The sequence below is a fragment of the Rattus rattus genome, chromosome 3, assembly GCF_011064425.1.
Source record: "Rattus rattus isolate New Zealand chromosome 3, Rrattus_CSIRO_v1, whole genome shotgun sequence".
Lineage (NCBI taxonomy): Eukaryota > Metazoa > Chordata > Mammalia > Rodentia > Muridae > Rattus > Rattus rattus.
In genome coordinates this window covers 140,003,738-140,019,856 of record NC_046156.1, presented here as the reverse complement: position 1 = coordinate 140,019,856, position 16,119 = coordinate 140,003,738, and positions in this window count along the sequence as shown.

Below are 16,119 nucleotides of genomic sequence, written 5' to 3'. Positions count from 1 at the left end.
TTCCACAGAACTCAAGGTTAACAAAGTAAAGTGCCCAAGTGTGAAGAAAGAAATCATGGGGGGAGGGAGGCAGAGGGAGGGACCTCGGTGGGAGAGGGATCAGAGAGGGGAAAAGGGAAACATAACCAGGTATTGTGGGGAACAGGAGTGAAATCCTGAGGGACAGCAGAAAGAATGTAAACAGGCAACCTCAAGAGCTAGGAAGTGGGTAGACCCTCTAGAATGTACCAGAGATCTGGGAGGTGAGAGACTCTCAGAACTCAAGAAGAGGGATCTTAGTGAAATGCCCTATAGTGAGGAGATGGAAACAGAATCGCCCACCTCCAGAAAAAGACAGCATCAAGTGAGGGATGGAACTGCCCTCCCATAGTCAAAACCTGTGACTCAGAGTTGTTCCTTTCTTAAATAACCGCAGGGACAAAATTGGAGTAGAGACTGAGGGAACAGAGGTCTAGTGACTGGCCCAAATTGGGATCCAGCTCAAGGGGAGGCTCTAAGTCCTCACATTATTACTGATGCTGTAGTGTTCCTACAGACAGGAGCCTAGCATGCCTGTCCCCCAAGAGAGGCTCAACAAGCAGCTGAAAAGAGTTAGATGCAGATACTTACACCCAGACATTGGACAAAGCAGGAGACCCCATAAGTCGAATTATGGAAAGGCTGGAAGAGGCTGATGAGGAGAGCGACCAAAGGAAGACCAGCAGTCTCAACTAATCTAGACCCCTGAGATTTCTCAAACATTGAGCCACCAACCAGGTAGTATACTCCAGCTGATATGACAATCTGATACATATACAGCAGAGGAATGCCTGGTCTGGCCTCAGTAAGAGAAGCACCTAATCCTCTAGAAGCTTGAGGTGCCAGGAAGTGGGGAGGTTGGTGGAGTGGGGATTGGAATGGGGACATCCTCTTGAAGAGAAAGGAAGAGGTATGGGATGAGGAACAGGCAGAGGGCAGACCTGGATGGGGATAATGACTGGACTGAAAAAATAAAGGACACACACACACACACACACACACACATTGCTGTCTGTTGTGATTGCTGTATCTAAATTATGTATTTGCTATATTAATTCTTTATTTCAAGTCATAGTTTGGAAATATTTTCTGTCGTGTTGTTTCTGTTTATTATTTTCTTTGTTGTAAATGAGCTTTTTAGATAATTTAATTTGATTTATCAGTGGTTTGCTTTTTTAATCTGTGTTTTGGGCATCATTTCAAAAATATTTTCCCAGAACCTTTCCTATCTATTGGCATTAACTTTATATTATATCTTTCTGTGGTTAATCTTAAATTTCAGGTTTTTCATTTAAGTCTTTTTCATGTTGAACTTTTTCACATGCATTGAGAGGAAGAGATTTAGTTGTTATTTGTGCAGGGGAATTCACACAGCTACCCAGTTTAAAGAATAAAATTCTTTCATTTTCATGAACAGACGAAACTAGAGGATGTTAGGTTAAGTTCAAATATTAGATACAGACAATATGGGGTTGGGGATTTAGCTCAGTGGTAGAGCGCTTGCCTAGCGAGTGCAAGGCCCTTGGTTCGGTCCCCAGCTCTGGGGGAAAAAAAAAAAAACAAAACACTGCGTTTAGATACAGACAATATTAGATACACTTATTTACGCAAGTGTATTCACAGCAAGAGAGTAGAATAATTATTGATGGTGTCTTAGAAAAAAATGGGACACAATTCCAACAGAGTAAAATGCCTGTAATGTGTACTAGTGAAGAACATCTTTATTTTTTTAATTAGATATTTTTTATTTACATTTCAAATGTTATCCCCTTTCCAGGTTTCCCCTCCAGAAACACAATAGTTCTCCCTGCTTCTATGAGGGTGTTCCCCCTTACCTACTCCCTACCACCTCCCCCCCAGACTTTCCCCTACACTGGGGCATTGAACCTTGACAGAACCAAGGCCCTCACCTCTCACTGATGCCTGACAATGCCATCCTCCATTACATGAACTGCTGGAGCCATAGGTCCATCCCTGGATACTACTGGGATGGTGGTTTATTCTCTGGGAGTTCTGGGGTGTCTGGTTGGTTAATATTGTTATTCTTCTTATGGGGTTGCTAACCCCTTCAGCTCTTCAGTCCTTTCTCTTCCTGCTTCATTGGGGATCTCTTTCTCAGTTCAATCGTTGGCTGCGAGCATCTGCCTCTGTATTTGTCAGGCTTTGTCAGAGCCTTTCAGGAGACAACTATATCAGGATTCTATAACCATGCACTTCTTGGCATCCACAATACTGTCGGGCTTTGACGCCTGTATATGGGGTGCATCCCCAGGTGGGATAGTCTCTCAATGGCCTTTCCTTCAGTCTCTGCTCCACACTTTGTTTCCATATTTCCTCCTGTGAGTATTTTCCTTACCCCTTCTAGGAAGGACTGAAGCATCCACACTTTGGTTGTCCTTCTTCTTGAGCTTCATGCGGTCTGTGGATTATATCTTACGTATTCTGAAGTTTTGGGCTAATATGCCCTTATCAGTGAGTGTATACCATGTGTGTTCTTTTGTGATTAGGTTACCTCACTCAGGATGATAATTTCTAGTCCCATCCATTTACCTAAGAATTTCATGTAGTCATTGTTTTTAATAGTTGAGTAGTACTCCATGGTATCGATGTACCACATTCTCTGTATCTATTCCTCTGTTGAAGGACATCTGGGTTCTTTCCAGCTTCTGGCTATTATAAATAAGGTTGCTATGAACATAGTAGAACATAGTAGAGCATGTGTCCTTATTATTTGTTGGAGTATCTTTTGGGTATATACCCAGAAATGGTATAGCTGGGTCATTCTTCAACATCATGCACACATCAGAAATTTTCTTTATTTTTTATTAGATATATTTCTTTACTTACATTTCAAATGTTATTCCATTTCCCAGTTTCCTTTCCATAAGCCCCTATTCCCTATCTGTCCCCCATACGGGTATTCCCCCCATCCATCCCCCTTATTGCACCACATATTCCCCTGCCTTGGCAGGACCAAGGGTTTCCCTTCCACTAATGCCCCAACAAGGCCATTCTATGCTACATATGCAGAAGCCCTGGGTCAGTTCATGTATAGTCTTTTGGAAGTGGTTTAGTCCCTGGAAGCTCTGGTTGTTCAATACTTCGTCTAATTCCCCCAGGGGGTCCTGTTCTCAGTTCAGTGGTTTGCTGCTAGCATTGACCTCTGTATTGGACATGCTCTGGATGTGTCTCTCAGGAGAGATCTATATCCAGTCCCTTTCAGCATGCATTTTTAGCTTCAGCAATCTTATCTTGTTTTGATGGTATATATATATATATATATATATATATATATATATATATATATATATATGTGTGTGTGTGTGTGTGTGTGTGTGTGTGTGTGTGTGTGTGTGTGTGTGTGTATGGGCCACATGTGGGGCAGGCTTTGAATGGCTGTTCCTTGAATCGCTGCTCTAAACTTTGCTACCATATACCCCTCCTATTGATATTTTTTCCTCTTTTAAGAAGGAGTGGGAGCATCCGCATTTTGGTAATCCTTCTTCTTGAGCTTCCCGTGGTCTGGGGATTGCATCTTGGGTAGTTCCAGCTTTTGAGCTAATATCCACTTATCAATGAATGCACATCAAAAGCGTTTTTCTATGATTGGGTTACCTCACTCAGGATGATATTTTCTAGTTCATTTCATTTACCCATGAATTTCATGAAGTCATTGTTTTTAATAGCTGAGTCATATTCCATTGTGTAGATATACCATATTTTTTTAGTCCATCCTCTGTTGAAGGGCATCTGGGTTCTTTTCAGCTTCTGGCTATTATAAATAAGGCTGCTAGAAATTTTCTATTGAGTAGTTTGAAAAACTAAACTATCCAGTGAGAATTACTGTTCAATCACCAAAACGTCCTTCTGGAAACAGTTAATGGAAAAAAGTCTAGTTAGTTCCACAAATATAGAAATCTCTACTTCTTTTCATAAAACTTAGATGTGTGTGCAACCTATAAAGAAAATAAAAATAATATGCTATACATATGTATATATATGTTATATATCTGTGTTTTATAGATGTATTATGGATATGTGTTATAGGTACTTTCATGCATATATGTCATACTACTATAATTTATTATACAGACACTTTATTTCTTATGTATATACATGTTGATATCAAATATAAATATTTAAATACACTAATACATATTAGATAGAAAAGAATATGAAATTTAGCTGAGGTGTTGTCACAAACTAAATCTTTCTACCTAATTTTTACTTGTTGAAGCCCAAGCCTCCATTGTAATATTATTAACACTGAGACTTAGATGAGTTCATGAATTAAAATCAGCAATCAGATCATAATGCTCTGTATGAAAAGAAAAATAGCCAATAAAATACAAAAAACATAATATGATGACAGAATAAAAGGAATTAATAAACAATGCTCACTAGAGACTCTTAATATTATATGTCTCAACTACTCCAAAAGACACATGGACTAAAAGATTGAAATAAAAAAGAATCCAACATTATAATGTACCCAACACACATGCCTCACCATCAAAAGTTATATTCTTTCCTATACTTTTGAAGATATAAAATTACTCAAATATGTATTTATGCTTTATTTTCCTTATAACTCAAAATAACTGGGTCATTTGATATAGCATAGTGAGAATCCTAAGCCCTACAAGATAACTACTATGTTAAAATTAAGACTTTCAAATATTTATTTTTCATATATAATTTAAAAACGAAGAAATTTATTTTGTCATGTTTATTTGTTCATAAAAAATAAAACATATTTGAGTACTTTTGATGTTTAGGACCATTTGGGTTTAAAAATTAAAGCCTTTTCCTTATTACTTATTAAATTTCATAAATACACTTTAATTATTTCATAATATGGAACTCTAGGCATTTAGTACAGAGTTGGGCAACACACATATCAGCATAGCAAGAATAAATATAGAAAGGCAATTATGAATGAAAGGGAGTGATGTAGACTAAACTGTGTGTGTAAAGAAATATATAGCTATAAATCTATGAGAAGCAGAATTATCAGACATTAAGAATTTAGGAAATAAAAAATAGCTTGTGATTCCCTTACACATGAAGACATTGTTTCTTTAAAAAGCAACTTTTTATTTGATAGGAACAAGTAAGAATTCTTACCACACACACACACACACACACACACAAGCACACACACACACACACACACACACACATATATTATATATATATACTCAATAGAATTTTTCTCAAAATAGGAAATATTTTGTTTTGTCTACCACTTTCATTACTATCTATAATATAAATGATTATAAACTATAGTTTCTTCATTTGCCAGATGTCTTCTTTATGTCTTATACTTACAGTAAATCCTTAAAATAATTATAATTGATATTTATTATAAGACAGATCTCTTGCATCTGTTGGCAACTAAAATATCAGATTTTTAAAAACAAAAAATAACATTAAAAATTCCTATTCTCATTAATCTCTTGACGATCCTCCCTATCCTCCTCTGTCTGTTAGCTTTAGTATAAGGTAATTCCAAAAATTCAAAATGTGACTCTCAACCAAAAATTCTTTTGCTATATGTTTATTAGTAATATTCATCCTGAGGTCAAAACATTGTTTTTACAAGGAATATTGCAGTGCAAGATAACAGAATGCACACTGTGCATAATGGTCTACACATTAGCAACTTGGTGCCATTACCAAAACATTAGATTTGAACACTCACACCTAAATTTCCATGAAGAAATAACAACTTTGTGGTTTATGGAGATATAAAATATATTTTGTTTGTGAATATTTATTAATTGTTATTGTTAATTATTGTCTTTAAAATGTCAAATTAATTCATTCAGAACTATGAAAAGCTCATCAATAATATATTTTCCCAGAACCAAAAGTATAAAAAGATGAACGTCAGTACACATATAATTGCTAGCATTTACTCTTAATTGGCATAAGTCTATTTGCCTGAAATTCGTGTCAATTTCCTCACTTAATGTTTATACTATATATATATTGAGTGTATAGAGAAAAATACAAGTATGAAATAGTATTATTCTTTATTCATACATACTTTAGCATTCATTCTATGAATATCACTTTTGTTCATTTATCTTACATATTTTTGATACAGAAAAAGATTTCAATAACTATCAAATGTTTCAAATTTTATGTACTTCATTAGTTCAAGTAATATGTGAAAAGAAATGATTTTTTTCACATTGCATGTCTAGTGGCGTTAATATTGTTCAGTTTATGTTTGGGTAGTCATGTTGGTTAGATCTTATGATTATAGGTTCTTTGATATTGCTGGGAGCTTACAAACAGCCAAAAATCTACAAGCAACTAAAGATTTCTGAGAACAGGAAAAATAGTCCTCACTAGGGAAGAGCATAATCACTAAATACCAATAACAAATGGGAAGCCCTGAACAGATACAAAGAAAAAACGTTATATAGATGAATATTTTTATAAGTACATATAAACAACATATCTGTATGTTATATAATATGTACTTTTATATATAAAATATATGATTACTTGATAACAATTCTATGAAATGCTATGAATTTGAAGGAGAATGAAGTAGGGAATGAGGGTCTGGAGAATGGAAAGTGATAGAAATATGATGTCATTATTTCAATATATTAATAATAATACAAAATCAATTTCTTGAGAATTTTGAACATTTCTCTATGCTTAAACATTTTTAAGGATATACTAGGTGTACTAAAACTGTTATAATTTATATGTATGTCTACTAATACTACTCTCAGGAAATTAAAATGTTTTGTGGTAGGGCTGCCACTCTGAGAGTCATGTTAGATAGAAGGATTCACAGAGAAATGACATATTATTTGGAATTGCATTGACCTTCCTGACATAACTATTACATAAGTCTTTATCCTGAACACTTACAATCTGCAGAGGAAGACTTTAGTAGAAAACTGTTGCTCATTCCAGATGGCTTTAGATCTGGCATTATTGAAACTAACTATACCTCATCTTCCCCTGAGGCAAGTAGCTACATAGTTATTCTTAGTACACATCGCATCAGGATTAGAAGCCAATGTCGTCAAAGATGTTCTTATTTATCAAATATTTTGCACACTGCACTTATATTCAGAGGAAGATAAGTGACAGTCGCCATGCCTTTAAACTAAATTGAACTCTAGTACCTTTAAAAATTTAGCACTGTTTGTACTTATTTCATTGTTCTACCATCCATTCCCAATTTTTAGCAGGCAGAACAGGTAAGAGTAAATAAGATTCCTAGAAGCAAGTACACATGCACATAGGCAAAACATTAGAATGAAATCTACATTTCCTTGGAAAGCTTCACCCAATACAAGACTTAAGATGAGATGACATATAAACTCCAAGACACAAAATCAGTCCATAATAATGAAGATTAGTAATAAGAAATGAATAAATAGCAATCTGTGAGGAGAATTGATTCTAAGATTCATCACATTATTGGATTCAGATGTACAATTTTCAGCAAAAATTGTGTTGTGAACAAATGAACAGGAAAATACAAGCACTGAACGTAAAGGATAAATCAATATAACTATTTTCTGAAAAATATATATCCTTAATAGCTGGTTTACTAGAGCTTTTTAAAAAAATCTTAAAGTTACCAAAATAAACAATACCTATGTAGAATGTTGTGTACGAAAGGATTAGTGATGATTCAGAAAAGTAAAGAATAAATCTGAGTAATGGAGGAAGCTACAAAATACATTAACTGCAATAAAATTTCACTGGAGGAACTCAGAGGATGGTTTGAGGAAGCAGAGTGGTAAGTGAACCTGAAAAGAACAGCACAATTGAAATTGCTCAATTTGCAGAATATAAATACAAAAGATTTGACTAAAATGATGTAGCCCACAGTACCTGTACAACATCACCAAGTGGGCAAGCAAGCACTCTATGGAACAAGGGTCGTAGTTTCCTGTAAAATATTAGAGTCTTAGTTGATGTTTTTCCAGTTGTGTTGCTTCTATCCTAGTTCGTTGTGATATACAGTCTATCTCCTGGCCATGGGCTCTCTCAAGTTAAACAAGACATTGATTTCTATTCCTACAACATCTTCATTGTCCCAGAACATCTTGTAGGAAAGAAAGATTGAAAGTCAGGGGTTTTAGGGCTCATTTAGTGTTCAAACTTCCCTTTCTGCAATCTGTAGAGGATCTTCTCACACCAAAGAGACTAGAATTTAGAGATGATGTCTCCAAGCATGTACCAGGTCTACCTTCCTGTGTTCAATAAACTATGTGGGTGTTGCTCTCACCAATACCCCTACCCCAATCAGTTTTCAGACTATCTATTCTACCATCAGCCTGGGTTGTTTGGAGAATCTCCACAGGTCCTCTTGGCCAACAAATTGACCAAACACAACCAATATCTACAACTGGAAGTCTTGCCTAGCTACAAACGATGGTCAGTTCAGATCAATATCCTCCCTTAATAGGATTCTTCGTTAGAGTCTCCCTCATAGGTTCTGGGAAATTTCCACTGAATTACATGTCCACACAACTGTCAAATGTTCCTCCTTTCCAGCCATCTCTCCCTACAATCTCTCCCCTATACCCTTTACACAAGTGATTCCTCCAGCTCCCATTCCCACCCCTGTATTTTAGTTGGCATCAAAGAAGCTTCTTCTGGCAGCAAACAGAAGTGGGTATAGAAACGCCCAGCTAGATATTATAGAGAGAAAGTCTAAATTGAAGGACTACATCATGTCCTTTCTACCAGAGCTCAGGAAACATCAGGAGAATGTAACACAATGAGCCAACTAAACAGGTGTTATGATTTCAATATGCTTGGCCCACAGGAAGTGGCACTATTAGGAGGTGTAGCTTGATGGAGGAAGTTTATCACTGGTGGCCTTTATGGTCCTATCCTCAAGCTCCACCCATTAATGGAGAGAAACTCTCCTCCTGGCTGCCTGAAGAAGATAGTTCTGTTCCTGCCTGCCTTCAGATCAAACTGTGAAGCTCTCAGCTCCCTCTCCAGTACCAAGTCCTTCTGGACGATGCCATGCTTCGCACCATGATGATAATGGACTGAACCTCTGAAACTGTAAACCAGCGTCAATTACATGCTTTCATTTATAAGAGTTTCCTTCATCCTGGTGTCTCCTCACAGCAATTAAACCCAAACTAAGACAGCAGGGCTTATATGAGCTCACAGAGACTAAAGTAATAAGCATGTAGTTATTATGTGTCTGTACCAGGTCCTCTGTGTACTTATTAGGCAGTTAGCTTGGTATTTTTGTGAGACTCCTAACACTAGAAGCAGGTCTATCCTAGACTGTTTGGCTGGCTTTAGGGACTCCTTTCCTCCTACTGCATTACCTAGCCCAGCCTTCTTGTGCTGAGGACTTTTGCCTTCTCTCTCTTTATTTTTTTCCTGCCTGTTTCATGCTGTCTTTTGGAGGTCTGATTCTTTCTGAAAGGAAATGGAAAAGTGTACTTGTGGAAGATAGCTAGTGAAAGGAAGAGGGTGGAGGGGAAAATATTGTTGGGATGAATTCTATGAGAGAAAAAAAACTACTTCCAATAAAAAAATAGAGACTTCAGTAAGGTTTTATATAAATATAGAAACAGAATCTGAGAGGCCAGTTAACCATGGATTAACATATTCAAAGTATAGAAATAAGAGAAGAGAAGAGAAGAGAAGAGAAGAGAAGAGAAGAGAAGAGAAGAGAAGAGAAGAGAAGAGAAGAGAAGAGAAGAGAAGAGAAGAGAAGAGAAGAGAAGATATGGAAGGGCAGAGCAGGGTAGGTCAGGACAAAACAGCAGACAGGCAAGCACATACATAAGCTTTTCTTTTTTATTAGATATTTTATTTATTTACATTTAAAATGTTGTCCCCTTTCCCAGTTTCACCTTTAGAAACCCCCTATTCTATCTTCCCTCCCCCTGCATCTACGAGACTGCTCCCCCACCCACCCCACACCCACACCCAACCCTCATCCCCTCACCCACCCACCTCTCCACCCAAACCTGTCTCCTCACCCTGGCATTCCGCTACCCTGGGGCATCAAGCCTTCACAGGACCAAGGGCCTCTCCTCCCATTGATGCCTTACAAAGGCCATCCTCTGCTACACATGCAGCCAGAGCCGTGGGTCTCTCTATGTGTACTCTTCGGTTGGTGGTTTAGTCTGTGGGAGCTCTGGAGGGGACTTTGGTTGGTTGATATTGTTCTTCTTCCCATGGGGTTGCAAAATCTTTCAGCTCCTTCAGTCCTTTCTCAGGCTTTTCATCCTTGAAGTACAACTAGCAAAAATGCCTTTCAAACTTTATATATAAATGAAGATACTAAATATAAAATCTAGGCAAGCAGAGAGACTTGATCTTTAGGAAATAAGGATCTCATTCAAGATAATGTAAAAATATACTAGGCAGGACCATAAAGCTATAGAAAATAATAAAAATTAAAGACAATTAAAACAGCTATGTTTTTTGTTTGTTTGGTTTGGTTTGGATTTTGTTTTATTTTGTTCCATTTATTTATTTATTCATTCATTCATTCATTTATTTATTTGTAGAAATGGTTTGAAATTTCCTTTTTTTCCTGCATGATCAAGACTTCCTAGGGAGACTTAAACAAAACTCTATTTACCTGAGACAGAAATAGAGTGATACCAAGGAAAGCTCAAAGAAACAAATACACTTCAATTTAGAGTGGTGCCCTGATGACTTTCCTGGCATTACATGCAGGAGCGTGGGTGAATGGTTACCTACCCAAGCACAAGCGATTGATGTCCAAAGCTGCCCAGCCTTCAGTCACCTTCATCAGAGACTCTCTACTTCCCATCCTCCCATCAGTGCTAATTGTTTATGTAATTTTCACAGGGACCTTGTGTGTTGTGAAAAGTTCATGAGTTTCCTGAACCTTGTGAGCCTTCCTCCTCTCTCCTTAAGATATGTTACATACAGAGTGATGGAAATCACTATGAGATATTAGGTGGTTTGAAAGACTAATGTTAAAGTATGATTAGTTTTAAATTTTAATCAATAATTAAATTAAAAGGCAGAATTATAGTGTAAGGTAGCCATGGATTGAAAATGAATAGACTCTGTGTTATTACATACATCAAAAGTACTGATATTTTGTGAAATTAACTAAAAGGAATGAATACATGTAAGAGGGAGAAGTTTTAACTGGATTTTTACACTTAAAGTTTATACATTTAGAGATCAAAGATATACAATGTACTTGTCATGGTAATTACAAATATATATATATACATATTTATAAAATAAAAAAGACATTTAGATATTTAAAATTTAAATATCAATATATTAAAGCAAATATGGAAAGTTGGATGTGGTGGTGTACATGTTTAATCCCACCACTTGGGAGACAGGGGCAAGCTGATTTCTTAGGTCGAACCCAGCATGGTGTCAGAGTAAGTTGTAAGGCATCCAGAACTACACAGAAAAAAAAACCTGCCTCACAAAAAACAAAAATAAAATATAAAGTAAAAAAATGGAGAAAATAATTGTCTAAGAGATTCAATGCATATAAAATCAAATAGTACTGTGTGAGAAGAAAATCTTTCCTTACAGATATTATTTTAAATGTAAAATTATTCTTTTCTTCAGTCAAAAGACACAGATTGGTACAAAGGATTTAAAATATAATGACAAAATTCTATTATGTTTTCTTTTCTTTTAATTTTTAAATTAATTATTGTATTTATTTACATTCCAAATGTTGCTCCTCCTCTTGGTCCCTCTCCTCAAATTCTTCACCCTATGCACCTTTCTGTTCACCTCTGAGAAGGTGCCTCCTGTATCCCCCTACCCTGGGACATCAAGTCCCTATAGGATTAGGCATTAGGCAGGCACATCCTCTCCCAGTGAGGCCAGACAAGGAGTCTCTGCTACATATATGCTGGGGCCTCAGAACAGCCTCTGTACCCTTTGGTTGGCGGCTCATTCTCTGGGAGCCCTCAGGATTCTGAATTAGTTGAGACTTTTGGTCTTCCTGTGGGTTTGCCATCCCTTCATCTCCTTTAATCATGCCACCTAACTATTCCATAGGAGTCGCCAACCTCAGTCCAATGGTTGGCTGTAAGCATCTGCATCTGTCTCAGTCAGCTGCAGGTACAACATTTCAGAAGACAGCTATACTGATCTCCTGTTTGCAAGCACAGCATAGCACCATTAATAGTATCTGGGTTTGGTGCTCGATCATGGGAGGGATCTCAAGTTGGGCCAGTCATCATTCGGCGTTTCCTTCAGTCTCTGCTCCATTTTTGTCTTTGCATTTCTTTTAGACAGGAACAATTATGGGTCAAAATTTTGAAGGTGGGCTATCATGTTTTACTTCTTACACAGGGATATTTTATTTTCTGTACATTGAATCTTTTAGGCAATTTTTTTCTCCATTATTTACTTTGTATATATAAGAGACTTGAGATCCAAGAAATAATTAAGTTGAAAGTGAGATGATGAGGAAAAAACTATATAAGTGCAACCAAAGGAGGATAAAAAAAGAAAATCAGTACTTACTAATAAAAGTGAAATATATTGAAAAATATGTAGGTATGGTATAACATGAAAACACATATTATTGAATATTAGTAGTTGAAGTCTTAATTGCTTCCTTTTTTAAACAAAGGATAGGAAAATAAGTTTGAATGCTGATCCCAGAAAGCTTCAGAACATTCCAATATGCAGCAAAAGCATGAAATCACATGATGCATATGATGCTGTGAGCAAATAACTCACAGTGGACTTTAAATAACAGGACTCTTTACTGTGGTTATAAAAAGATAAGGAGAGGAATAAGAGACAAAAGTGTTATATATACAAATCTGTGCAAGTTAAAAAACACATTATTAAATAACTAGTTAGCTAATAGGAATTCAAAAAACAATTCAAGATTAATTAAAATGAATACTCAACAAACCAAAACCTATGTTTTAGGTAACAAGAGAAATGCTAAGGGGAATTTATAGTTATAAATGCTTATATTATGAAGTAAATGTACCTTAACTAGTCAAACTAACTATACACAGAATACATAAATAATACAATATTTTATATATAATATAATATATTACATAAATATGTATTGGATCTATAAATATTAGTATAAATGAAATATAATGTCAATAGAAGAAAGATCAATTAATAAGGTGCGTTATATTAGAGTAAATAAAATACACATATAGAACAAATAAAGAAAAGTACTAGGGTCTGGAGAAATGGCTCAGTGGTTAAAAGTACTGGCTGCCCTTCCGAAGGACCTAGGTTCATTTTCCAGCATCCACATGGCAGATTACAAATATCTGTAGCTCCTGCTCCAAGGTATTAAAAACCTTCATGCAGAGATGAATGCAAGCAAAACACCAATCCACAAAAAAATAAAAATAAAAATATTTAAAAAATAAAATTAATAGGATGAAGGCATAATTATGAACAGATAGATAAAATAAGCAAACTTTTAGCAATCTAAACTAAAGAGCCCAATTAAAATAAGTGTATCATTTGTGTATTATGAATAATTATATGATGACAAATTTGATAACCTAAATAAAATTTATTCTTGAATACAGAAAACCTAAGACTCAGCTACAAGAAAGAAGTCTTAGTACATGTATATCCCATTAGGTAATTAGGTCAGTAGAAAGTATTCCCCCAACAAAGAATAGTTTTGAATCTGCTAGTTTCACTCGTGAGTGTTATTAAATTCATTTTTAAAGCAATGTAAATAATTCTCAAGCTGAAGTAGTAAATATTAAAGATTTAAAATTAATTCCTAACATCCAGTGACTCCGATATCATTAAAGATGATCCATAAATCAGTTGGATCCATTTCTAAGATATAAATATGTTTTTAAGTGTGCATGAATATATGAACTACACCATACTAGTCAGGAGGAACAAAAGCTCATAGACATTGAAGAAGAAGAAGAAGAAGAAGAAGAAGAAGAAGAAGAAGAAGAAGAAGAAGAGGAGGAGGAGGAGGAGGAGGAGGAGGAGGAGGAGGAGGAGGAGGAGGAGGAGGAGGAGGAGGAGGAGGAGGAGGAGGAGGAGGAGGAGGAAGAGGAGGAGGAGGAGGAGAAGTATTTAACAAAGTGTACTATCCATTCACGAGAAAACAGTAAACATAACAAAATAGAAATAGAAGAGAAATTCAATAGTAAATAGAGGCCTCAATGGTAAAAGATTGAATCTTCCAGAGAAAGGCTTAGGTAAAATAAATCATCTTGCAACTTCTTTTCAAAGTTATACTAGAAGGTCTAGCAAAAGAAAAACTATTAGTCAAGAATACACACTAACATGAAATTTGAATTAGAAAGGAAGATACATATGTTTGTAAATTATATAACCTTAAATCTATTATGGTAAATGTTTAAAAACAACTAATTACAAAACAATTATACACACAGTAAAACCAACAAGAAAGAGATCAGTTGAATTTCTATGCACAATAAACATTTTGACAGGAAATGTTTACAGTTACATCAGAGTTTAAATTTTTCCATTGTATCTAACTGATAACTGTTAGATGAGTGTACAATTACCAGAAAAATGTTCTATCTAGAAATGTAGCCTACTACTATGGAACAAAAGAAAATTCTTGTTATAACATTAAGAATATATATTCATATATGTGTGTGTGTGTGTGTGTGTATGTGTGTGTGTGTGTGTGTGTGTGTGTGTGTGTGTGTTATAACACTCAGTGGGAAAAAAGGGCAGTGAACTTGAAACAGAACAAAGAGAGGTATATGGCAGTGTTTGAAGGAAGGAAAGAAGAGGAATATATAATATAATTGTATAATGTTCTTAAAAATAAAAGGGAGAGATGAAATAAAATTTAAATTTAAATTATATTATATTATATTATACTTAATATATATTATTAAAAGGAGGCAGTATGGATTTGTGATGGATGGTGGAAGAACCTAGGAGTCACTCAAGGGGAAATCAGGGAGTTGATGTAAGCAGGAAAAGAATGGGGAAAATGCTGAAGTTATATTTTAACTATTTTATAAAATTAATTGTTTAATCTAAAATAATTATTTTCCAGTCGTCCACTGCAGTCATAGTGGTCTATCCATCATCCATAGCTGAAGCCATGATGAGGTTTTTTTTGTTGAAACAAAGATGGAAAAACACAGAAAAAATCATGATATTTCAGTCATGTTACACCTGTGGTTTCTGCTGAACATTCCATTGGATAAGCATTGAATATTTCCTGGTGCAAAGCTCTGGCAAAAGGCATCGCAAATGTGAGAATCGGCAGATGAAAGTGAGGAGGTGTTCCCAGGGCCACTAAATCCTCAGTAAGTAGAGAGTTCTGGAGATTAACTAGAGGAGGATGGGGAAAAGAGGTGTTCAAGCTTATTAATTGCTAGGGCTGGGAATAAAATACATATGGAGTCTGAAATACTGGGCTTGGCAAGGTGGAAGTTGTTGTTGGCATAGAGGAGAAGTGTGGTTTCCAAGGTTGAGAGATGAGTGTGAAGTAAAATCAAGAGCATTGCAGCTTAAGACGTACATTAAGTGTGCAAACGGGGCTCCTAGGAAGAGAAGCTCCTCTGTCCTCCCGTCCTGCATCCCTTGCTCTATGATTTTCTGTTTTCTTTTTTTAATTAATTGATATTTTATTTTATTTATTTACATTTCAAATGTTATCCTCTTTCCTGGTTCCCCCCCACACAACACCCCTGTCCCCCTCCCTCTTCCCCTGCTTCTGCGAGGGTGCTCTCTCTCTCACGCACCTGTCCACTCCTGCCTCCCTGCCCTGATATTCCCCTACACTGTATCATTGAGCCTTCACAGGACCAAGGCCCTCCCCTCCCATCGATGCCTGACAAGGCCATCCTCCTCCACATATGCAGCCGGAGCCATGGCTTGCTCGCTCCATGTGAACTATTTTGTGGTGGTTTAGTCCAAAGCCAAGCAAGTGTCTGTCTTGTCATAATCCTGCCCACACCTGTTACACTGTGTACACTGGTGAAAGATGTTGCTATCCACGTTCAATTTTAGGTTCAGTATTTTTATCACACAATTTCTCTTACTGTCTCTAGCTTCCTTTCTCCTCATCTGTCTACCCACTCCCTGTTTATTTAACTTTCTTCCTCTTTGTTCTTT